The sequence below is a fragment of the Myotis yumanensis genome, unplaced genomic scaffold (genome assembly GCF_028538775.1).
Source record: "Myotis yumanensis isolate MYYU_CA2020_CCGP unplaced genomic scaffold, mMyoYum1.0.hap1 SCAF_11, whole genome shotgun sequence".
Lineage (NCBI taxonomy): Eukaryota > Metazoa > Chordata > Mammalia > Chiroptera > Vespertilionidae > Myotis > Myotis yumanensis.
In genome coordinates, this window is record NW_027223762.1 from 448,979 (window position 1) to 473,811 (window position 24,833).

The 24,833-nt window shown below is 46.7% G+C and overlaps 1 protein-coding gene across 17 annotated transcripts in view; it reads right to left on the minus strand.

Annotated features, from left to right (window-relative positions):
• MYT1L (myelin transcription factor 1 like) overlaps positions 1-24,833 on the minus strand; it is a 293,521-nt gene that overhangs the window by 114,593 nt on the left and 154,095 nt on the right. For all 17 annotated transcript variants that reach the window (XM_070428611.1, XM_070428614.1, XM_070428609.1 and 14 more), the window contains exon 4: positions 5,502-5,645. The gene's annotated coding sequence lies outside the window, so the exon portion shown is untranslated. The remainder of the gene's footprint in view (positions 1-5,501; positions 5,646-24,833) is intronic.

Sequence of the window (24,833 nt, forward strand, 5' to 3'; positions counted from 1 at the left end):
CAGCACACACCACACCTCCCCACACCAGACCCCAGTCACAGGCAGTAAGTCCTTGGTCCTAAGGTGCCGCTGTTCACGCCACGTGCCCGCTGCACCGAGTGCCCGTTGTCCATATACTTGTGCCTCGCTTCTTCCAATCTCTGGGTCTTGTATTTCTCTTCTACCTAGTAAGCCATTTTCGGGTTTATCCATCTAATGAACTCATTTTCAAGGTCCAGTTCTGAGGTCGCCTCCCCTTCAAAGACACCTCTGACCCCTCTAGCCAGAGGTAAGGTCTCCTTCGGGTTCTCCTACCTCATCTCACCCAGACCTCTGCTGATGCAGCGAGAGGTGACGGAGCCCCTCCCAGGGCAGGAGCGCACTCTGGAATATAGAAGGGAAAGGGCTTCCAGGTCCCACGCCTTAGGCGTGTTCCGTCTATGAATTCTTTGAGGGCAATGACCACAGCTTCTTCATTTGTTACCTCCAGAGACCAGAAGAGTTCCTGGCACAAAATACGTACTCAAAAGTGTGGAATGAATGAGAAACTGATGCAAAGTGATTAATGTACATTTACTCCTTGGTCTCTGTGACAGGAAAAGGTAGCTGTGATCAAAGCCTTTTTGCTGTGTAATTTTTGTCATATCTTATTCGAATGCTAACTTCTGAACCTTTATATGCAGCTTGGAAACAGATTGGATTGACAATTAAAATCTGAAGACTACTTGGAATTAGTAGGTGGTGTCAAATTTGGACCCTAAATAAAGTTCATTTCTGTCCTGCTGTAGACCACCCCAGTCTGCTCCAGGTACTGTCCTGGCTACTTATCATGACATCTTCTTAGGACAGTCACTTAAATCCTCCGATCTTCACGTGACCGACCCCTAAAGTAGGAAGAGGCGTCCCTCAGACTCACAGGTTTGGGGACAGCAGTGCATGCCTGGAGCTGGTGCATGTGGCAGGGTGCAGTTGCCGATAGCTCTCATTATACCCACACAACACAGTCTTGTGCCTCCCTGCTCATTCGTGCTGACTGCGGTCTTGGGGGATGCCTCACATGAAGTATTTGTATCCTAGTTACTCATTAAGAGCAACGAACTCCTAAATGCCAAAGAAGCTTACACTTGATGGCAGAGATCACGTGAAACAGTCCTGACACCTGGGCTTTCTACTAAGGAATTACTTCTGGAGATGAGAAGCCTTCGAAAGGCTGAGTTTTAAGAAATTAAAAAGAAACTGTATCTTCATCCTCAGGGCAGATTTCATAAAACTCTATATTTAACATTCTTGTATAATTACTTATTGTCCACCAGACCAGGCTCAGAAAAATTCATAATAAAAATCTGATTTTCTTTCAAACTGAAAAATTTTCAGAATTAGTTAAGTATGGTCCATGTTCAAATTGGATAGGGAAATTTACTACTATAAAGTATAAAATCCTCTATTTCGATTTCATTAAGAAACGCTGCCATGCAATCTATAGATTCAATGAAATCCTCATCAAAATCCCAATGTCAATTTTGTGGAAACAGAAAGATCCATCCTAAAATTCATATGGAATTTCAAGGGACGGTCCCCAAAAGGTAAAACAATCTTGAAGAGTAAGAGCAAAGTTGCAAGTTTTATACTTCCTGGGTTTGAAACTTACTACAAGGCTATGGTAATCAGAATTGTGTGGCACTGGCATAAAAACAGACCCACAGAGCAATGGAACAGAAAGCCTACAAATAAACCCTTGCATATCTAGCCCAATGATTTTCAATAAGGGCACCAAGGCCATTCAATAGGGAAAGGACAGTCTTTTCAACAAACGGTGTTGAGAAAACTGGGTGTCTACATACAAAGAATGAAGTTTGACCCTTAACTTACATCATCCTATACAATAAAAGGGTAATATGCAAATCGACCCTAAAGGCAGAATGATCAGTTGCTATGACACGCACTGACCACCAGGGGGCAGACACTCAATGCAAGAGCTGCCCCCTGGTGGTCAGTGCACTTCCACAGAGGGAGCACCTCTCAGCCAGAAGCCGGCTCATGGCTGGCCAGTGCAGTGGCAGTTGCGGAAGCCTCTCCTGCCTCCGTGGCAGCGCTAAGGATGTCCTACTAATGGCTTAGGCCCACGGGACCTAAGGGATCCCGGGCTGCCAGAGGGATGTCTGACTGCCAGCTTAGGCCCAATCCCCCCAAGGGGTCCCAGACTGTGAGAGGGCACAGGCTGGACTGAGGGACACCCCCCCCCAAGTGCATGAATTTTTGTGCACCAGGCCTCTAGTCTATCCTATCTAATAAAAGAGTAATATGTAAATAACCATCACTCTATGACAAAGATGGTGGCACCCATAGCCACAAAGACGGCAGTGCCCATAGCCACAAAGATGGTGGTGCCGGCCGGAGCCACGGAGCTGGCGGGACACTTGGCTTCCTTTGGGCTTAACACTTGGGTTCCTTCGGGCAGGACGCTTGGCTTCCTGCAAGTCCCAGCAGGCCGCTGAGGGCTGGCCTCTGGTGGCAACCACAGAGCTGGCTGGAGTTGGCGGGAGGTGGCTCCAGCCCAAAGCGAAAGCAGAAGGCGGCTCCAACCTGGAGCGAAGGCGGAAGGTGGCAGCCAGAGTGAAGGCCTGGGTCCTGGGTGCTGGTGGGAAGCTGGTGCCAGAAGCCAGGGGAAGGAAGGCCTATTCTTGCATGAATCTTCATGCATTGGGCCTCTAGTATATATACATTAATTCTCCTATATAATAAAAGCCTAATATGCTAAGTGTCCAGTCAACCAGTTGGCCGTTCAACCAATCAAAGCATAATATGCTAATGATATGCTAAGGCCGCTAAACTGCTCGCTATGTCGTGCAATGACCACCAGGGGGCAGATGCTGGAGTCTGGCTGATCGGGACTAGGCGAGACAGGCCAGACATTCCCTGGAGCCCTCCCATGATCCCTCCCTGACTGGCCAACCTCCCATGTCCCTCCCTGGCCCGGATCATGCACTGGTGGGTTCCTTGTCCTGGCCTGTGCCCTCTTGCAATCCAGGACCCCTCGGGGGATGTCAGAGAGCCAGTTTCAGCTCGATCCCGCAGGCCAGGCCGAGGAACCCCACTGGTGCACGAATTTGTACACCAGGCCTCTAATCCTATATAATAAAAGGGTAATATGCAAAGTGACCGAATGATGGAATGACCCAGTTGCTATGATGCGCACTGACCACTAGGGGGCAGACGCTCAATGCAGGAGCTGTCCCCTGGTGGTCAGTGTGCTCCCACAGCAGGAGTGCCGCTCAGCTGACTGACCCATCCCGGTGGCAGCCACTCACTCCCTCAGTAGTCCTGCAGGTCCAATCTCCGGAGAATGGGTCAGGCACTGATGGACTGGTGCCACCGGCATGATCCCAACAGTACCACTGGCCTCCTGGAAGTTGGCCTTGGGCACCACGGCTGCTTCCCCTCCCTAGATGCTCCACAAGGAAGAAACAATATAAACGTGGCCGCCAAGTGGCTCCTGACAACCAGCGTGAACATCAGGGGGACAGATCCAGATTCCAGGCCGGCAAGGGTGTCCTACCACCTGCAGGAGGGCCGATCGCATCCCGGCAGCCCCCGCCCTCCCGCTGCTCCTTGGGATGGGCGCCAGACACAGGACTCACAGCTGGCGAGCATCACTATGGCGGAGCAAGCCTCTCCTGATCAGGCAGGCGCAGTGGGGTCGGGATGAGCAGGAGCAGAGGCAGGAGTGGCAGGCTGCGGTTTCGGCTCAATCCCTGCAGGCCATGCCGAGGGACCCCACCCATGCACGAATTCATGCACCGGGTCTCTAGTATAAATATAACAGCTAATAATTAACTCAAAATAGATCACACCATAATGTGAAAGCTAAAATCATAAAACTCTTACAAGAAAATATAGAGGAGAATCTTCATGGCACTGGACTGGGCAGCGATTTGTTGAATGTGACACCAAAAGCACAGACAACAACATAAAACTAGACCCACTGGACTGCGTCAAAATGAACAATTGTGTGCATCAGTGGACACTACCATTGAATGAAAAGGCAAATCATGCAATGGGAGAAAATACTTACAAATCATCTATCTGATGAGGGTTAATATGCAGAATATATATAAAACCCTACAGCTCAACAACAACAAAACAACTCAGTTAAGGCAAAGGACTTGAGCACAAAGTTATCCAAAGAAGACACAGAAATGGCCAAAAAGCACGTGAAAGAAAAGATGTTCAACATCACGAATCATCAGGGAAATGCAAATCAAAACCATGGGAGGTACCAATTTACACCCATTAGGATAGCTATTAAATGCAAAACAAAACAAAACAGAAAACAACAAGTGTTGGTGAGGATGTGAAGAAATTGGAAGCCTTGTACACTGTTGGTGAAATGTAAAATGGTACAGCCACTATGGAAAACAGTATGGCAGTTCCTTAAAAAATTAACAATAGAATTACCACATGATCAAGCAATTCCACTTCTAGATATATACTCAGTCCTGAAAGCAGGGACTCAAACTGAAAACAGGTATCCGTACATCATGTTCACAGCAGTGTGATTCTAAATAGCTATTAGGTGGAAGCAACCCAAGTGTGCATGGACAGATGCCTAGACAAACAAAATATGGTCCATCCAGGCAATGGAATGCTATCAGCCTTTAAAAGGAAGGACATGCTGACACATGCAATAACATGGGTGAACCCTGAAGATATACTAAGTGAAATAAGGCAATCACAAAAACACAAATACTGTATGATTCCACTCACATAAAGTCCCTAGAATTGTCAGATTCATGGAGACAGAAAGTAGAATGGAGGCTGCCAGAATATGGAGGAGTAGGCAATATGGAGTGACTGCTTAATGGGGAAGAATGACATTTTGGAAGATAAGAAAGTTCTAGAGATAGATGTTGGCGATGGTCACACAGCTACTACTGGACTGTACACATAAAAATGATTAAAATGGTATATTTTGTGTTATACATGTTTTACTACAACTTAAACAATTCTTCAACCAACACCTTAATAACCTGAAGTTTTGCAAGGAGCACGGCCCCCAAGTTCTACAGTGGCACCAAGGGAGGTTTATCAACAGTGACTGACGGCAGCCTGTGAAGACATATGCTATGCAAACACGGCCCTGATTAAAGACGGATGGGTTTCCTTAACGACAACATGTTCCCTAAAGAGAACTAAGTGTAGAAACAGAGACCTGATTCTAGAGGGGCTTCTGTACAGTGGCCAGAGGGTGAACAGACCTACCCCTAAGGCTTCCTGTGAAGTTATTTCTGGGTGACGCCATTGGATAACAGAAGGCTACCCGAGTCTGTGTTTAGAAATGGATTACAAAATCTGACTTTATGTTGAGTTTATTTATTAAAACTAAGGGGTATTGTCCTCTTTGGCAAATAAAAACCCACCATTTGCAAATCCACCTTTACGTTTTTTCAAAGTACGATATTTCAAGGTAAACAGACCAGACATGTGTCTGCATGTAAGCCTGGAGCAGGACATGGGGTCCTTACCTTTACGTGTCTCCTCGGGGAGCCATACGGAGGTGGGACCCACCAGAACCTTTCTTGACGGGATGTTGTTGGTAATTTGAGAGAGAAACACTTGATTGGATTCGATAGCTACATTTTTGTCTCTTCCACCAGATGTGGGTCACTCTAGAGAAAAATAAAGGGTAGAGAAATGGGGTTGATATTCATAATGAAACAAAATTCCTACATTGGGGCAGTGAGTCTCAGGGAGGTTTGCACTTGAAGACAGTGGCATCGGAATAAGCAGGCTGAGTGGACAGACCCACACAGATGCCACAGGGAGGGGCGGTGGAGACACCACCTCGAATCACACCAATTCATTTCTGATAAATGATTCATTATAGAAAACTCCTTTAGAAAACTAAGTCACTGTGATGTAAAAACTACACAAAACTGTAAACATATTCTTATAAATCTAGGTGTAGGAGTTATTTTGTGATTGAGTCTAGGAAGAATGAAATATTTAGAGGATAATTAGAGAAGCATATGTATGTGTCTGTACACACACACACAGCTTGTATCACCAGCAGCTGCCATGTGTGTCTTTATTTTTGTTTCTCTGCTATGAAGACAATAAGTAAGCTGCAGCCCTTTCCATCAAAAGACTCTAGAGCAGCGGTTCTCCACCTTCCTGATGCCACGACCCTTTAATACAGCTCCTCATGTTGTGGTGACTCCCAATTTCATTGTTACAAATTGAACATAATTAAAGCATGGTGATTAATCACAAAAACAATATGTAATTATACATGTGTTTTCTGATGGTCTTAGGCAACCCCTGTGAAAGGGTTGTTCGACCCCCAAAGGGGTCGCGACCCACAGGTTGAGAACCGCTGTTTTAGGGCATGTTAGTTGCTAACTTAAAAAAATACCTCAATAATTAAATTTTTATTTGTTAAAACTATAAAGCATTGGGGCTAAAGAAAAAACAGATTTGCTATTTCCCTTCCTTCTTTCACTCCCTCTTTTTTCCCCACCTTTGCTTTCCCTCTAAATTTGTTTCCAAATGATGAGACAGAATTCCCCAGGCTGATACATGTAAGTATTTCTCCATATATATTATAACTGGGTTATCTTTATTCTCATTATGTTACAAACCTTTGATATAATTTTCATTATTATTGTTTTAAAATTTATCTTTATTGTTGAAAGTATTACAGATATCCCCTTTCCCCCTATTTATCCCCTGTACCCACTTATTTTTTTAATTTATATATATTTGTAATAAAATATTTTTATTGATTTTTAAAGAGAGAGGAAGAGAGAGGGAGGGAGGGATAGAGGGAGGGAGAGAGAGAGAGAGAGAGAGAGAGAGAGAGAGGGAGAGGCAAAGAAACATCATTGGCTGCTTCCTGTGTGCCCCCTACTGGGGATCAAACCTGCAACCCAGGCATGTGCCCTGACAGGGAATCAAACCATCAACCTCTCGGTGCATGAGACGACGCCCAACCAACTGAGCCACACTGGCCAGGGCTTAATTCATATTTTAAATATCAGAGAAACAGGTGACCTGCAATACAAGAAATCGGAGCTGCTAGGGAGAATTTCCAGGCGAATGTACTGCTTGCTAATGTGTTTTTATTTTCGGTGTTTCTTGCGCTTCCTGTTCTCACTAATGGCTCATGGTGAACACAGGCTCAGACAGCGCCTGGCTCTGCACTGAAGAGCGCTCGGCACTGCTGAGTGGCCATGTGAGCCGCGTGGCCCAAGGGGCGAGCTGAGGGACAGGCTCTGAGCACCCACTGGCCTCCGGCTACCACCCAAACCCCACCAGCTAGAATCCCACCTGCAGGCCCTCAAAGCGGTTCTGATGGAAACAAAAATTTATTTATTTTACCAGCTTTAAATGTAGGCATCGAAACAGCTGTGTTTAGCAGCTCTGTTAACATAGACCCTCTGCAACAGCCCTGAAAACCCCTGGGAAATTGGTCAACAGCTGCAGGAACACACTGTCAGCAGGGAGGAGCACCTGTCAGTCAGCAAAGGCGAGGTCACCTGAAGGAAGGCGGGAGGAGGCTGCTGCTCCAAGGAGAAAACTCAGGAGGCATCTCCCGCCCTCCCCCTGCCGCCCCCCTCTCCTCCCCTCCCCGACTCCAGGGCTCCATCCCGGAAGACTTCTCCAGGAATCCCAGACCCTGAGAGTCCAGACCACCTGTGGCCTGCCAGGCTACCATTATCAGCCCTCAAGATGAACAACAGGAAGTATCACTTTTTAAAAAATGTAATACGCATCTCATCAAGCCATACATACACACAGTTTAAGGGTCAAATAGCACTATAGGGCTTGTTATGAAAAACAGTGCTCCTCAAATATCACCTGTTCTATTTCCAGCTCCCCCATTGGGGAGACTTTTAATGTTTTGATAAAACTCCCACATATGTATTTATTGCATGGTGATAGTTTTAGTAGTTGCCAATGCTAGACCACAGGTTTTTAGTTGGGACCAACTGTGTGTAAACTCAACTTTTATTTTTTTTGGTTGGAGCACATGAAATACTTTTGTGCATTTTAAGGATAGATTATTATTATAAAAAGCACAAGGGATGTCAAGAGGATAATTACTGTCACATTCCTGGGGGTGACTAACAGTGTCTTTGCTCAGAGCAGAGACTTGAACATATTGTTAGGGTGGTTTTTCATCTCTTTTCACACAATAATACATAAAATCCTGAATAACTATTTTTTTCTTCATTCACAATTTTTATTTCTTACAATTAGGTTTTGTATTTTTAAAGTTGATTGGTCTTTTAAAAAATGAATACTTCTTACTCACCATACAGTCCCTCCCCCCCAGGGAAGGAGTAATGTGGGGCAGGTGAAATCCTAGTAGATACTCCAGGTCCATGACAAAGGCTCCCAGCGCCCCCCTCCTGCACACACACCACTAAATGGCAGCCCCTCAAGTTCACCTGATCCAAGTTCCAAATTCTGACCCTCAGCAAGTGACAGACGAATGCCATGGGAATCACAAAAGGAAGCGAGTCACTGGTTTCAGTTTCTGAGAACCGTAAGGCTCTTCAGATGAACCCGAGATGAGATGGAGCACACAAAATGGCCAGTAGGGCCCACGCAGGCAGAGATACAGATATTTCCTTTTTAGTAAAATAAACGCATTTCAGAGAAGCTTGTTGAAAAATAATTTTTCCAATTAAATTACTTTCCCCCATTACCTTTCATTATAAAATATGAAATGATTTAGATGAAAATATTTGGCTGTTGAATACAATAGAATCAAAATTAAGAAAGAAATGTTCTTCTAAAACCTCGTCAAATTATAGTAACAGCCACAATATTCAAATAAACGGTTAACAAAAATTCTTTTTTAAACAATTAAAACCATTAAATGCATATTTGTTTACTTCAAGACATAAATGATTTAATTATTCAAATTAAACTTAAAACCCCTAATGGGAAAAATAAAGAATGAGAAGAATAATTGGAGATGTATATATTGCTTCTTATTAAAAAGACCAAATGCAGCAGAAATGACAATAATTCCCAAGAAAATATTTATAGATTTTTATGCAAAACCAAGATCCTAAATGAATACATTATAGATTCTGACAAACTCACAGGGTAATTCATCTAGAAGAATAAGCTAGCAAGAATATTGAAGTGTTTTTTTAAAAATGATAATTATAATAGCTTGCTATGCCAGATTTTAAAATACAATTTATAGCAACAATTATCAATCAGTTACTGGGTTTAAAATAAGGAAAGTTGACCGTGGCTTGGAATAGTGACTCTAAATTAAGTACTTAAGATCCAAGTAAACAAAGCAACAACCATACTGCATCCATGACTTACAGTGAATTTATTGTCAACTAAGACGTCAAGTATTTTTCACATACGGTATTATCTACCCCCAAATTTCCAATTCTCTATTTTGTTAAAGGCTAACTTTCAAAATAAGGCAAAATCGTGCTTCTTATATAATATAAAATGAACACACATTAAAGATTTTTTAAACTCATTATCTAATGAGGAAACCAAGCAGATGCTACTATCCATTCAAAGGGAAATTCCAAGAACAGACACATAAATAGATCAGGAATACTGGAATAAATTTGCAAACAGATGCAAAACTGGCAAATCCAGTGTCAGTTGAGCTTCCACCAGACACAATGTGTTTTCAAGCCTACGGGACAAGAACTGTTCTGCATTGCTACGGGCTGTCCACCGCTTCCACAGCTCAAACAGCTCAAAGGCAGCGAAAGGTGCAGAATCTCCAGAGAATCACCATCAGAGAATCCAGAAGGCTGTGCCCTAAATAATGCAGTTTGCCATCGAAGCACAAATTTTCCTCTATGATTTGCACAGGTGTTTCTTTTTTGTACTGAAGACTTTTACACTTGTGTTTATTGATCCCATATTGATAGATTGCCTATCATCATCCCCATCCCTCCCAGCTTCACACACACACACACACACACACACACACACACACACACACACACACACGAGACCAGGATGCATCTCTAAATCTCCACTTCCTGAAACACTGCAACTCAAAGAGAAGCACCTTTGCTCCTCTTGGCTCCTTCCACCTTTCCTCCCGCACACTCTGTAGGTTCCACCTGCAGCTGGGGAGGCCGTCAGACGAGAGGGAGACAGGGTGGTCAATTAGATCCAGGCTGGCGTTTATCGTCGATAATGATCCTGAGAGTGGTTTTTGTTTTGAAGACAAACACCTGTGTCCTTTCTGCCTGTCCGGGCTGTGGAAGGGGAGGCGAGAACAGTCACTAACGATGAGCACCTCCGCGCTAGCTGGTGCCTAGGAGGAAAAGACCTCCTCTAGGAATGGAAACTCCACCTTCTACATCCACCCGGGCTGCTGCTCACCTCCACCATCTTTCAGGAGAGATAGGGAGGAGCTGATTTGAGCAAGAGAGACGGCCTTAATAGTAAACCCACCCACCAGCCCATTTCTGCCTAACCCTCCACGCTTTGACCCCCTCCGCTGGGTGTAGAGTGCTGGGTGTCAGGAGCACTAGGGAAGCTCAGTCTTGTTGGAAGGGAGTCCTGAAGGGATGAGGCGAGGACACTGGAAAAGCTCTAGGAGAAATCCGGCTCATATGGGCATATTTTACTTCCCGCATCTTTCTGGGGTTGATGGGCACCCACTTTCTTTACTCTGTGAACTTTGTGGGATATGTGCAACCTGTTGTATCAGCTATGCCACACGACGCACACATCCTCCAACCCCTGTCTCAAGTCTAACACAGTGAGACAGCCACACATCAACTATGATAATTCATCAACACGAAATCAGGAAAGTAATGATACAAATATTGGTTTTAAGAAAAAGGCAGAAGCTACATGAATGAAAGGAGCACCAGACATACTGGTTTCACCTACGTGATGACTTACTGTGTCCTTCGAAAAGCCATGTAACACCTGTTGCAACACCCATGTGTAGTAAATGTCTATGGTTATACTTTATCTGCATTCCTAATGAGCTGTTTTGAAGATCAAATGAGACAAAAATAATGCAAACACTTTAGAAAGTAAGAAATGATACTCATACAACGTAAGAATAATTGATAAGAGTACTGATATTAATATGAATACTGTTGGGATAAGAAGATGTGGGCTGCCTGGCCGGCGTGGCTCAGGGGTTGAGCGTTGACCTATGAACCAGGAGGCCTTAATTTGATTCCTGATCAGGGCACATGCCCAGGTTGCAGGCTGAATCCCCAGTGCAGGGCATGCAAGAGGCAGTAGATCAAAGATTCTCTCAACAGTGATGTTTCTATCTCTCCCTCTCCTTTCCTCTGAAATCAATAAAAATCTATTTTAAAAAAGATGTGGGCTAAAGTTTAAAAAAATGAGAGAGTAGTATGTTAGAATTCAATGCACAGAAAAATCCTGATCCTGCCATGACTTACGCCATGGAAATAAAAATGTTAATATGTCATAAAACCTTATAAATCCTGACTAATTGGGGAAAAGTCAATTTGAATTTCTGAAGGGTTTTAAGAGAAATGTAGTTATATTACTTTAAATGCATATAGTAATATAAACTACTGGTTAAAAAAACTGCCATGCAGATCTCCATTAATCTAATCTAATGTAATCTAATCATTAGATTGGGATGATGCTTAACCATCACTGAGTCATTAATTCAAGCAAATACCCACCAAGTCTCCAGGGCTGTTACAGGCCAGGCCCTGAGGATAAACACTGGAGCAAGGTGCTGACCCTCAACTCACCTCAACAAGTTTACTGTCTAGTGGGCAAGCCTGACCAGTCATTTATACAAGTATAAACTGGTCTACTGCAAATGGGTCACTACCACACAATACCACAGAGGTTGGTACGATGGAGGAGGCACGGGAGGCTATGGGCTCACACTGAAGGACAATTGCTCAGTTGTCGAGGTGAGGAAAGACTTCCCATAAGAAGTAACACCTGCGTTGAAACCTCAGGGATAAACTGGAATCAGCCAAAAAGGGGGAGGGGACAGTGTTCTAACGTTTGTCCTAAGTAAGGTTTCCCAGTGTGTAATCTGAGATGACAGAATTTGCATCATGAAGTTCACGCTGGCTGGAGTGTGAAGAACTGACAGGGAGAGGAAGGTCTGGAGGAAGGCGGACTAGAAGGAGGCGAGTGCAGCCGCCCAGGCAGGAGGTAGCAGAGCCTCACATGGCACAGGCAGTGAGAACGCAGGTGTCAACGATCAGAACACCGTGCAGCTGCTGGTTCCGAGGGGAGCGGTGTCAGTTTGTCCTGTTTGGTTCTGAGATAAATCTGGGATGTCCAGGCAGAGACATGTGCTGTGACAGGAAGATGGACACAGAATCACAAACGCAGGCTTTAACATGTGGGTTCCAGGTCATAGCATCGGTTCCTCAAAAGACGATTGTGCCCAGCTTCCCGGGGAGATCAGCACCATTATCATCCAGATGACACATTCTCTGAAACCTGCCCTGGGCCGGCTCCCAGACAGTGTTTGGTGGTTTCCCTTTTGAGAGTCTCTGGGGGGCTGGTTCTCCCGCTGCCTCTTAGAGCGTGAGGGTCGTGGCCTCTGTAAACTCTTCTCATTCTCCTGGGGCAATGGCCGCACTTCCCAGGGCTCTGCCTGCCACCTCCGTATGGACAGTTCTCAAGTGCGTCCTGAGCACTTCAACACATTTCACACCGGGAATCCAAATGTCTAAACTGATCTACTGGGATATCTGCCGAGCTCCTCACAGTCGCCATGTTCACCCCTGAGCTAATCGTCACCTCACTGCCCCTCCCACTGCAGGTGCTCTTCCTGGGCTCAGTTCTACGAAGGACAAATCCAGGCAATGCGACAGTCACTCTTCTTCTCCCTCGCTCTCTAGATCTAACGGGTATTTCTCCAAACCATCCCATCTTCTTCGTACCCCCACTCCTGCCTTAGTCCCAGCCCCCATTTTCTCTCAACGACATGAGCACACACCATCTACATGAGCACTCCCCACCTCTGTGTTACCCGTCTTGAAGTTCCCTCCATAAAGACATCAACATTATAATCAAATTTCTCCTATTTTATACTCCTTCTCTGGGTTCCCACTGACTACAAAAACCAATCCATCCATCCATCCACCATCCACTCCATCCATCTACCCATCCATCTACCCACCCATCCATCCACTCCATCCATCTACCCACCCATCCACTCCATCCATCTACCCATCCATCCATCATCTAGCCACCCACTCATCCCTCCATCTACGCTCCTTGGCTCACTGTCCAAGCTTCTCCACAAGTGATTGAGCTGCTTCTCCAGCCTCCACCTCTGGCCTCTGCTTGTCTGGAGAACATACGTGGCGATGCTCACTGAGTGCAGCCCGACACTCCATTGTCCTTGCCTCTTTGTTCCCATGCCCATGGTGTTTTTTTCCCTCTTGCAATGTTCCTTTGTTCTCCTTTCATGGCATTACCAAAACAATAGCAAATGCTGGCAACACTCAATGCCTAAGGCTGTGATTTCAGATGGGCAAACAGAAGCCTGACTAGGAGTTTAAAAGGAAACCCTAGAGAAACCCTGGAGAAATTTCCTGGGTGCATGTCCAGGAAAGACACAGCCACTCACCTCTGGGTGATCTCGAGGCCCTGAGCAAGCAGAGACTGAGGGTAGGGCTGTTTGTAAAAGGCCTGAAGTGTAAGGCACACTTTCTCACATAGCTCCCTCGGCACAGGGTAGAAGGTATTCACACAATGTATTTAGGAAAACCTGAGCCATCTACTAATTTATACTGATCAGGTGTGACACTTACGAAGCCGGGCATAAAAACAAACATGAATATACAAAAAAAAACCTCCAAGAACTTAAACAAAAAGATAGCCAAGAGCTCAGTGGCCACACATTGCCTTCTGTATTTGATATACAGAAGGTACAGAATTGAACGAAACAAATGCAAGGTATATAAACTAAAAACTACAAAATATTGTTTCAAGATATAAAAGATGTTCATGTATGAGAAGATTTAATACTTTTAATAGAGTAATACTGCCCCAAAGGATCTATAGATTCAGTGCAGACTCTACCAACAGCCCAGCTGTTTTTTAAATGAAATTAAGTTTATTCTTGAGATTCACATGGAAAAGCAAGAATCCAGAATAAGCAAAATAATCCTGAAAAGAAAAAGCAGAGCTGGAGAGGTCAAACTCCCTGATTTCAAAGCCAATTACAAGAAGAAACAAAGAGAAGGAAGCAGTAGCCAAGGCAGCTCGGTGCTGGTCAAGGACAGACATGCAGATCCATGGTACAGACATGAGAATCCATCGCACTGGTGGTGCTGGAACAACTGAATATCCACATGCAAAGGAATGAAGCTGGGCTCTCAAATCACACCACATACAAAAATGGACTCGGAATGGATCACAGATTTAAGTATAGGAACTTAAAACTATAAAACTCCTGGAAGTACACATATAAGGAAAACTCATGACCTTGGGCTAGGCAATGGTATCTTGAAACCACCACCAAAAATACAAGCAAAAATATTCATAAGTTGAACTTCATCAGAATTAAAAACTTTCGTGTGACAAAGGACACTATCAAGAAGGTGAAAAAGCAACATAGATTGGGGAAAATAATTGCAAAGGACTTGTATCCAGAATATGAAAATCATTCTTTCATGCAAAATTAAAAAGACAACCCAATAGAAAAATGAGCAAAGGATCTGAACGGACATTTCTCTGTAAGACAGACAAATGACCAATAATCTCATGAAAACATGCTACACATCAGCGGTCATCAGATAAAATATAAATCAAAACCACAATGAGGTATCACTTTACACCCATTAGGAGGCTATTATAATTATATATATGAAAGGAAAATAACAAATGATGGTAAGGATGTAGAGAAATCAGAACCCTCATACACTGCAATGTGAGAATATAAAATATTGTAGCTACTTTGGTTAAGACTTGACGGTTTCTAAACAATGCTAAACATAGAATTAACATATGACACAATTTCACTTCCACCCAAGAGAAATGAAAACATATCCACACATAAACTTGTACCTATATGTTCATAGAAGCACTTCTCATAATAGCCCAAATATGGAAAAAACTTAAACTTCCATCAAATGATGAGTGCATAAATGAACATAGTATATGCATACAATGTAACACTACTCATCCATAAGAAGGGATGATGCTCTGGTACAGTTATCTATGGATAAACCTTGGAAACTATTGCTAAATGAAAAAAGCCAATCACACACACACACACACACAAAAAAAAAACAACTCACATCGTTTGATTCCATTTATGTGACATGTCCCAAATAGGCAAATCCGGAGAGACAGAAAGTAGGTGAGTGGAGTCCATGGGCTGGGGGAAGTGACTGCTTATGGGCAGTGCTGAAAGTGCTAACACTGGACTTAGGGTGAGCACTGCACAGCTCTACGGATACACAAAAACCCCGAGTTACACACTCCCTGGGTGCATCGTGTACTTATATTGAGAACTGAAATAAGTCTCAATGAAGGCTGAAAATATGGGTCTCCCTCACAGAGAGAGAGAGAGGATGAAGCGGGCTCTTTCTCCTGTCAGTGGCACCTTCAGTGCTGGATTCTAAAAGTCACCAATGGGCGTGGAACGCGTCAGGAGTGGAGAGCGGTTCTCCATCTTTACCTCCACCTGCCACCTGCCCTCAGGAACGCTCCGTGTGACCCATGGTGGGTGGCCTGACCAAGCTGCTTCCTCGAGGTGCTGATGTAACTACTGATGAATTCAACATGGTGGCACCTTAGGGCCAAGCAGCTCTTACCTGTTTGTAATTAAATTAATGCATGTGGTTCCCTGGCTTCCTGCTGGCCATTTGTTTGTTTATTCACTCATTCATTCACCCCAGCATTGAGTTGCATATAAACACCCACAGAGCTCTGTACTGTTTCACGAGTGGAGGTCTCTGGAAAAGATTCAGGAAACCAGAAGTCTAGTCTCAGAGGCTTGGAGATGCTTCTCAACCTCTTTACCCTTTAATCTCCTCAAATGTAAAATTGTGTGATGGTCAACGGATGACAGCATCTATTAACTGGCTTGTTGTGAGGATGTGATACCGTCAACACCCCGCTCACACACGCACTCCCATGCATACATGTATACATGACACAGCATTACATTAATTGCTAAGTAAATACCCAGGATTCTGTTACAAATGAAGAAACTGAGGCCCATGGACCTGATTCAGTTCTCAAGCTTTCAGAGGAAGCATCATGCTGGACTGAACCACGTGTTGTCTAATTTTGTGGAGATCCTTGAGATAAGTCAAATTCACTTGTTAATTTTTTAAAGAGCCTTTAAAAAAAATTCTCATTTTTTTCAGGTTTTACATCAGCAAATAGTGGGGCTGTGAATAAATACTACATCAGTCATCACATTTCTTGTGGAAGCAGACACCCCCGTCAGAAATCCTAACCAGGGCTCTGCTGCCAACAGAATGTTTGTTTCCTTTTAGAAATAACTCTAACACCATTGTATAACGTATCACAGAAAAGAATGTTCCCCAAACGTAGCATACAACAGTATAGCATTACTATTAATAGGCTTATCACGTGAGAATGCTCAGTGGCACTCACAATCAATAGTCTCCTGTGAGGGGCGGAGTTCCAGAGGTAATGCAACCATTCCATCATAATGCTGTCCACACAGCACTGGCTCACGCGGGGCTCGGACTTGTTAAATCTTTCATGAAACAAGGCAACCTTTCTGGGTTTCTGGATGGAGAGTGAAGATCACTTCATGGTGAGGAATAAAATCAGTGGCTTCCACATGTGCCGTGCAGCACGCACTCCACAGCCTCCTCCCTAGGAATTCTCTCCTGGCCCAAGACCCCAGCGCCCAGCACAAGAGCTCAGGGCGGGCTGTGGCCGGCACCATGCAAACCAGCCCTGCCCTCCTTAGATCAGTATGCAGCCGGTGGTCTGAGCCTCTCAGAGAGAATGATTGCTCAGCAGGAACCCCAACAGTGAGTCATCATGAGAACTCGGGGTCCTGGATGGTACCCCAGCTGGAATGACCCCGTGATTGCTTTTAGGGGTAATGAAGGTGTCGTCTTTGAGTTTTCACACAACACACTCTAAGCCAGTTGGAATACTGCTTTGGAGAAATATCTGCTATACCCAACTGCTGGCACTTTCTCAACCCTGTAAGGCTGTGATGCTCACAGATGCCAATCCTCACTTAGCTCTGCTCTGAGGAGTAATCGTTGATTGGTGCCAACCAATGAGATTTCCTGCCAGGCAGTATGGTTGCAGCTGGGAACCGGTGTGTGTGAGGGATTGCCACAAGCAGCAGCGATCTGACACCTGTCCTTACCTTTCCTGGATGGCAGGCCTCACCCACAACGCAGCCTGATGCTGGTGATCTCTCCACCCCAACAGTAACTCCACCCGACCCTGCACTCTGGGCCACCTTTCCTGCGAGGCAGTCACTCCTCACAGCCGGTGGTTTAGCCCGAACCTGAAATCCCAACGTTCTGCAGAGTTCAGAGCAAGGAGTGGAGTGGACACTCTGGAGGAGGACAGGCTGGACTAGAAAGAGGAGCGGCAGCTCCGGGGCCAGGGGTGTCGACATTCCGGAAACACGAGTGCGAGGGAGAGGCAGGTTCACCAACAAGAAGCTAAAGTGATGGTTCCCTACCCCAGGCCAGCCCTCCCTGTGGGGACATGTGCCAGGACCCTGTGCTGACCCTCCCGTGCCCTGTTCTCTTCCACACACCTTTGCACCTGGAGGAAGCACGTCCCAGCTCCTCTGGCAGCACCACCTCCTGGCCACGCCCCACGCAAGACAGAGGGCACGGTGGGAGATTTCATCAGACTACTCGGAGCAGCACCTAACTTAAAACTTATGCCCTGACCGGTTTGGCTCAGTGGATGGAGCGTCCGCCTGCGGACTAAAGGGTCCCAGGTTCAATTCCGGTCAAGGGCATGTACCTTGGTTGTGGGCACATCCCCAGTAGAGGGTGTGCAGGAGGCAGCTGGTCAATGTTTCTCTCTCATCGATGTTTCTGACTCTCTATCCCTCTCCCTTCCTCTTTGTAAAAAATCAATAAAATATATTTAAAAAAACAAACAAAAAAACATGAATTGTTTATTTCTGGAGATTTCCAATGAATATTTTTTCTACCACAGGTGACCACGGGTAACTGAAGCTGAGGAACGTGCAACTGGGGATCAGGAGGGACGACTGTACACCCACAGGGCATCTGTGAGGAAGTGACCGGGCTCACAGGAACAGGAAGCGGTGTTCCTGTCCTTAAAAAAGCGGTGGGCATCGTCTGCCGCATCTCCAATGACCCCCCTCCAGGTGCTCACGCCACGGGGCATGCCTGTCCTCCGTGTGACTGGACTGAATGGCTGCTGATAAAGAAGGGAACACGGTGAGCAGTGAGGGGATGCCCCTCCCAGACTAGGCTACAGACACTACTCGTGCCCGCCTGCTGGCATCGCCAACTCTCCTCGCACGCTTGCTATGCTGGGCTACAGGCAAGGAACAGACAGCGCCTTCAGCCAACAGCCAGCAAGGAGCGGAGGCCTTGCTCCAACAGCCTGCAAAGAACTCAGCTGCCAGCGCCTCTGAGGGAGCTGGGAAGTGGATTCCGTCCCAGCTGAACCTTGTAAGGACTGCGGCCCCGACTGATACCATGAGGTCAGAAAGAAAAGACACTGGCCTCGCCCTCTGGCTCCGTGGATAGAGCGTCAGCCTAGGGACTGAAGGGTCCCAGGCTTGATTCCGGTCAAGGGCACATGCCTGGGTTGCGGGCTCGATCCCCAGTAGGGGGCGTGCAGGAGGCAGCCAATCAATGATTCTCTTTCATCATTGATGTTTCTATCTCTCTCTCCCTCTCCTTTCCTCTCTGAAGTAATAAAAATACATATATTTTTAAAAAGATACTGAACTAGGATTTATATTTGTCTCACACCATTTCCTATTCACTAAATTGTTCTAAGCCGATTGTCCAAGGGTGCCTGGAGGGACCTAGTGGGGGGGCCCTCAGGGCTCTCCCTCTGGAGCGGGGCCTGCCTCCTGGGATGGTGGGTGGGTGGGGAGAGGTGTGTGGGCACTGGAACACTCAGCTGAAAAGGCGCGTCCAGGTCAGTGGTGTTGGCTGCTCTCACTCCGCTCCCTTCTAGACGCACTGCCACCAGGAACTGCCTGCCCTGGCTTCCTCCTCACGCTGGCATCGATTCGTTCCTTTACGCACTTGGCACACTGTCCAGGTGGGCTGTGTCGTCCGTTCTGCCCATCTTTACGGAATACAGCAAACGCTTCTCTTATTGGGAGCAATGACCCTGACGGAGCGCTCTGTGACACCGGACTGAGCAGCAATGCGACTCCACCTCTAAGGAGTCTGAACACGAGATGTGGGTGCCTCTGCATCTCATCAGGGCCCCACAGAGGGTTGTAGGAGAACCCAAACGCCCGGTGACTGCTTGTGCCAGAGCTCCAGAGCTGACAGAGGCCTGCACAATGGCGCCCTTCCTCACAATGACCAAGGAGGCAGGTTGTGATGTCCACACTCGGTGTCACTTACCTACAGCCTCACGGACACAGGAAATGGGATGCAGGGATCCTGACTTCACAGAGCCAGGGCTCCTTCAGGTACACATATTATTGGGTACACATAATCTATAATAATAAAAGCATAATATGCAAATCGACCGAATGGCTGAACAGTGGAACGACCTTCCGGACGACCACGCTATGACACCCACTGGCATCAGGCCAGCCAAGGTGGGTGCGATGTGATTGGTCGGGGGGCCCCACCATCGCCTCGCAGAGGGAGGCCCAGGCTACCGGCGCAGCAATGCAGAGCGTGGGCGGGGCCTCCCTCTGTGGGGCGATTGATCACGGGGCTCCTGGACTGCAAGAGGGCGCAGTATTCTAATAAATAAACAGCCTGATTAAGGATACACTGAGCCTCCTTTCTCATGGACTTTTAACATTATATACTGTTCAGGAAATAAACATTGTCTTTTTAACATCATAAATGTTTTATACTTTCTACAGTTTGAACATAAAAAAACGTGTGTGGAGACTAAAACCATGTCCACCTGTCTCAAGTCACACATGTTGGGACTTAACATCGTGTGCCCCACAATCCACGTAAAGTTCACATAAACTGTGTACAGACCGCCCTGAACCATGCGTGCTGCCATGTTCTAGACCAGCAGGTGGTGGGATTCCCCGGGACACTGGCAATACCCAGAGGCCTTCATGGCGTTGGGGCAGGGACTGGGCGCAGTGCTTCGGGGTCTGCTGGCAGAGGCCAGAGAGTCCACTAAACCCAAGTCCAGGTCCGCTCCTGCAACAGAGGGACCTGGCCCACCCACTTCCACAACACGCACAGCCTTGGTCGCCACCGAGGAAAAGGAGCGGAACAGGCCTGGGGTTCAGCTGCAGCAGTTCAACAGCGTCCCGCACGCCTTCTGTGGGGACCTCCTCCCTGCGGTGACACTAAGAGCACGGCAGCTTCTGAGGGCGGGCACAGGGTCTGCAGGGACAGCACCAGGCGCTGGGTGACCTGCTGAAACTTCATCCCCACCTCCCGAGAGGTGTGCCAGGCGCTGAGAGCAAATAGCCCACTGGGGACCAGGATCCTTAATGTGAGCACCACTAGGCCGCCCACTAAGGGCACAGCCACCTGGAGGCAGAGACGAGGCATGCAGCCATCACCCTGCTCCGTATGCAGCTCTGCAACCTGCCTCTTTCGTTCACGTCACTTCCCTGAACAGCAGGCTCTCTGGCTGAAATGTTCACGCCACGGAGTCAGTCACGTTGCTGCGTGGCCCACACACCTCCTCCGTTCATTTCCTCAGCGTCTCAAGACCCTCCCCGTGTGTTCCAACCTGTGACCGTGTATCAGGGAATCATCTCTGCTTCCACCAAGATAACCCTGAACCGCCGCGAGTCAGTCCTGCTTCCACTGAATGCTTCCACTTTTGAACCACTTGTTTTTTCTCATTTTGAAAAAAAAGTAAGAATAAGAAATTATAAAACCACCAGCTAAAACATAAAAGCCTCTGAAAGGCTCCTGGCAAACATCTCAAAATGGAATCTCTTCCGGAAAATGAGTGAAGGAAAATAAGGTCTCCAGGCCAACGCCCCGCACTGTGCCGCACGCAGGGGCAGACCCCCACTCCTCACCCACCCAGGCTTCAAGCTCATTGCTCTGAGGTGTGTGAGAAAGTGAGGTGCAGATATTTACTCATTAAAACCCATTTTGCTTCATTTTAAGCTCTGATTAAAATACCTGAACAAAGAGGGAAAACAGTATAGCCATTGTCTACAACGAACCCAAGTTCGCTGGAGAGACGCTAACCCCCCACCCCTGCCCCAGCGAGAGGTCACCTGCGTAGAGCCATGCAGCTGACTTGGGAGTTTTATTATTTTCACAGATGTCAGTAAGACTAGGAATCTTCATTGATTGACACAGATTATTCCATTTTCTTTTCTTCCAGGAACTCTGCGTGGGCGGGTTTGCCTATTTGCATAGATGGGGAATCCTGGAGCCTAAGGAAACTGAAAAGCCCCCGGAACAGTGAGAAACAGCAGCCTCTCCCGAGTGGGTCAAGCGTGCAAAGTCTTTTCCACCCTGACTTGGGCCAGATCCCAGCATCCGACAGGAGACCAGGCTTCTCCACGCTCTTGCCTCAGAGAAGGGGCTGATTGCAGAAGCCGGGGAAGTCTTTTCCAGTCTTCCAACTGAAGGCGTTTGGAGAACAGGGAAGGGTCCACAACAGAAGCCAGTCTGGGAGAGATGACCCCACAGAGATTCCCAGAGAAGCCTGCCGGGGCTGATGTGCAGGCCAAGGTCCACGCAGGGCAGACATCCAGGTGTTCTAGCTGCTGGCGCCAAGGACAGAGGGGTCTCCTCCTCGCCGCCTGCTGCCATGCTCATCAGTAACAAGTGAGCCCCTGGGAACTAACCCACGTTCACTGGAGAGACAGCTAATGCAAAAGGATAACCCCACCCCTGCCCCAGCTAGAGGTCAACTGCATAGAGCCATGCAGCTGAGCTGGGAGTTTTATTATTTAAAACTTAGACAAAAATACTTGAGAAAAAGCAGGGAAGGGGCCCAGCAGGATGGGAGCTCGAAATAATAAATGAGTTTTAAAAAACAATGTTCTAATACTTGTATACACACAGAAGAGATAATTGAATTCTCATTTTTATTTACTTGTATTAAAATACTAGAGGCCCAGTGCACGAATTTGTGCATGGGTGGGGTCCGGCTGGCCTGTGCTGATCGGGCCCAACGGGCTGGGCTGGCTGGAGGCAGGGGCTGAGGACGGTTGGCTGGCCGGCCCTGCCCCCTGGTCGATTTCCCGGTTGAACTCCTGGTCAAACTCCTGGTTGAGGGGATAATTTGCATATTAGCCTTTTATTATATCTGATGATGATTGCCTGATAGGATTGTTTCTGGTTATCGCCTCCACTGGCCCCCTTTCTGACCTTGGCATTCACTCATTAGTCTCTTTAATTAAGTCTGGGCTCAAAACTCATACAGGGAAGTGCAAATAAAATACTGCCTCGTGTTTCCACATTGAAACTAAGACTAGATTAAATGTTGACTTAATTTAATAATGTATTTGCCACACTTTGAAAATAAAGAAAAGAAACGTAAGCACAACAGCACCCAGACGTAACCCTGGGCACCCGGGCCCACCTACAGCATGGCCCTCACTGCCCGACTCGTTTCTAGACCAGGTGCTTCTAGGGCCAGGGTTCCACGCCTTTGGAATGGGGGTCTGGCAACGTGCCTTGCTGCTCTTTCCTAGAGTGGGTATGGAATCCCTGTGATCCCACGATTCCTTGCCTGCTTTGACTGGCATTTTATATGTCATGTGCATATTTCCAACAGGGTGGGAGGCTAGCCTGGTGTTTCCAGAAAGTCAGGCCTGACAGCCCTGTGCCATGAGCTGTCCATGTGACCACATGCTGGCTGTCCAACCCTGTAGCCCGTCTTGAATATATGTAGAATTAAATTCTAATTATAGAATAACTCTGAGTTCTCCCAGGCATCAAACCCAACCGCCCGACGTCCATCCAGCCATCCATAGATAGGGTCGTTAAGGACTGAATGTGATGTCAGATGGGATGAGGGTAGGGAGGTGGGTGAAAAGGGGCAAAGAAGTACAAATCGCCAGTTATAACCACATCACGGGATGTAAGGACAGCACAGGGAAAATAGTCTATAATATTGGAATAACTATGCATGGTGTCAGATGGGTACTAGACCTATCGGGGTGATCGCTTCCTAAGTTATATAAACGTCTAATCACTACGCTGTGCACCTGAAACTAATATAATGTTGTATGTTAGCCATAATTAATTTTTTAAAAGATAATGCGTTTAAAGTCCTTCCTATAACGCACTCGGGACCCCACCTGTTCCCTAAACTGTAAAATGCAGCTCTCATGGCAGCACCTGAGAGAGGGACAGCAGCACCACCTTCCTCTGCAGCAGCTCGTGGTCAGGCCTCTCCATTCGACATGTCGGCAGTCCCTGACTGCCAGACAAATGCAGTGCATGCTCTTCACCCTGCCCCGTGCCCTTTCTCGGTCTCGGTCTCGGCCACTTCGCCCCTCCCCGCAGCGCTGTCATTCCATTTCCTCTGAGTCCCCACAAGCAGGCCATGCACCGCGCTGTGCGAGCCTGTGCAGTCATGGCGATGCTGCGGGCGCGCCTGGGTCTCCTCTAAGGGACCTGTCTGTGCAGACCTGCAGGGTGACATTGCATAGTCCAGTGACGGCGAACCTTCTGAGCTCGGCGTGCCAGAATTTTGAAAAACCCTAACTTAACTCTGGTGCCGTGTCACATAGAGAAATTTTTTGATATTTGCAACCATAGTAAAACAAAGACTTATATTTTTGATATTTATTTTATGTATTTAAATGCCATTTAACAAAGAAAAATCAACCAAAAAAATGAGTTCGCGTGTCACCTCTGACACGCGTGTCATAGGTTCGCCATCACTGGCATAGTCGATCAATAAATGCCTGAATAACACCTCAAATCTGTCATGAGAATTATAATCTATTCATTAGCCTGAGACTCACTGATGAAACATATCTATATTTATTTTTAAATTAAATTTTTATAGGAAAGTTGTTTACATGGTTTAAAACCGGAGAGTAACAGCGACCCATGATGAAAAATCTCCCTCCTCCCCAGTCTCTCTTCATCTGCTAACCCTCAGCCCTGATACCCACACGTCCTCCTCCCCTTCAGGGTTCTCCCAGAAGTCCCTGCCTCTCCCAACACACGCGTGTGTCCTCCCCTTTGATGACAGAGGGTGGTGGAATATGGATATTCAGATACTCAGTGAACATAGGGAGATGGCAGGTCCCGAGCGCTGAGCCCCGGCACGCGCAGCCCATCGCGGGGTCACGATGGAGCCCAGCGTTCCTGCGTCTCAGGAGTCCTTCTCCCTGGACTGCGGTGAACTGCATCCCCCCAGTGATAACAGCTCACACAGTTTTCCGGTTGAATGTTAGTCAGTGTGAGATCCTGGGCATGATAAATACGGGCAGCTTAAAAATAAATTATGTTAATATCATATAAGGTCATAATGTAAAAAAAACACCTTAAAATCCCTGTACAGATGAATACATGGTGCACGGAAACGTGATACCCAGCTTCCGTGTACTTTGTGCTAATTGAGAATTCCTCACAGCAGAGCCTCTGTTGCTATGGACACCATCCCCGAGAGGAGGTGCAGAAAATTCCTCCACATGTTCACATGTGCCAGAGGAAGGTGCGCATTTCCCCATTAATTCTCAAAGAAATCTCTGCGTGTGGCGACTTACACGTGAGGAT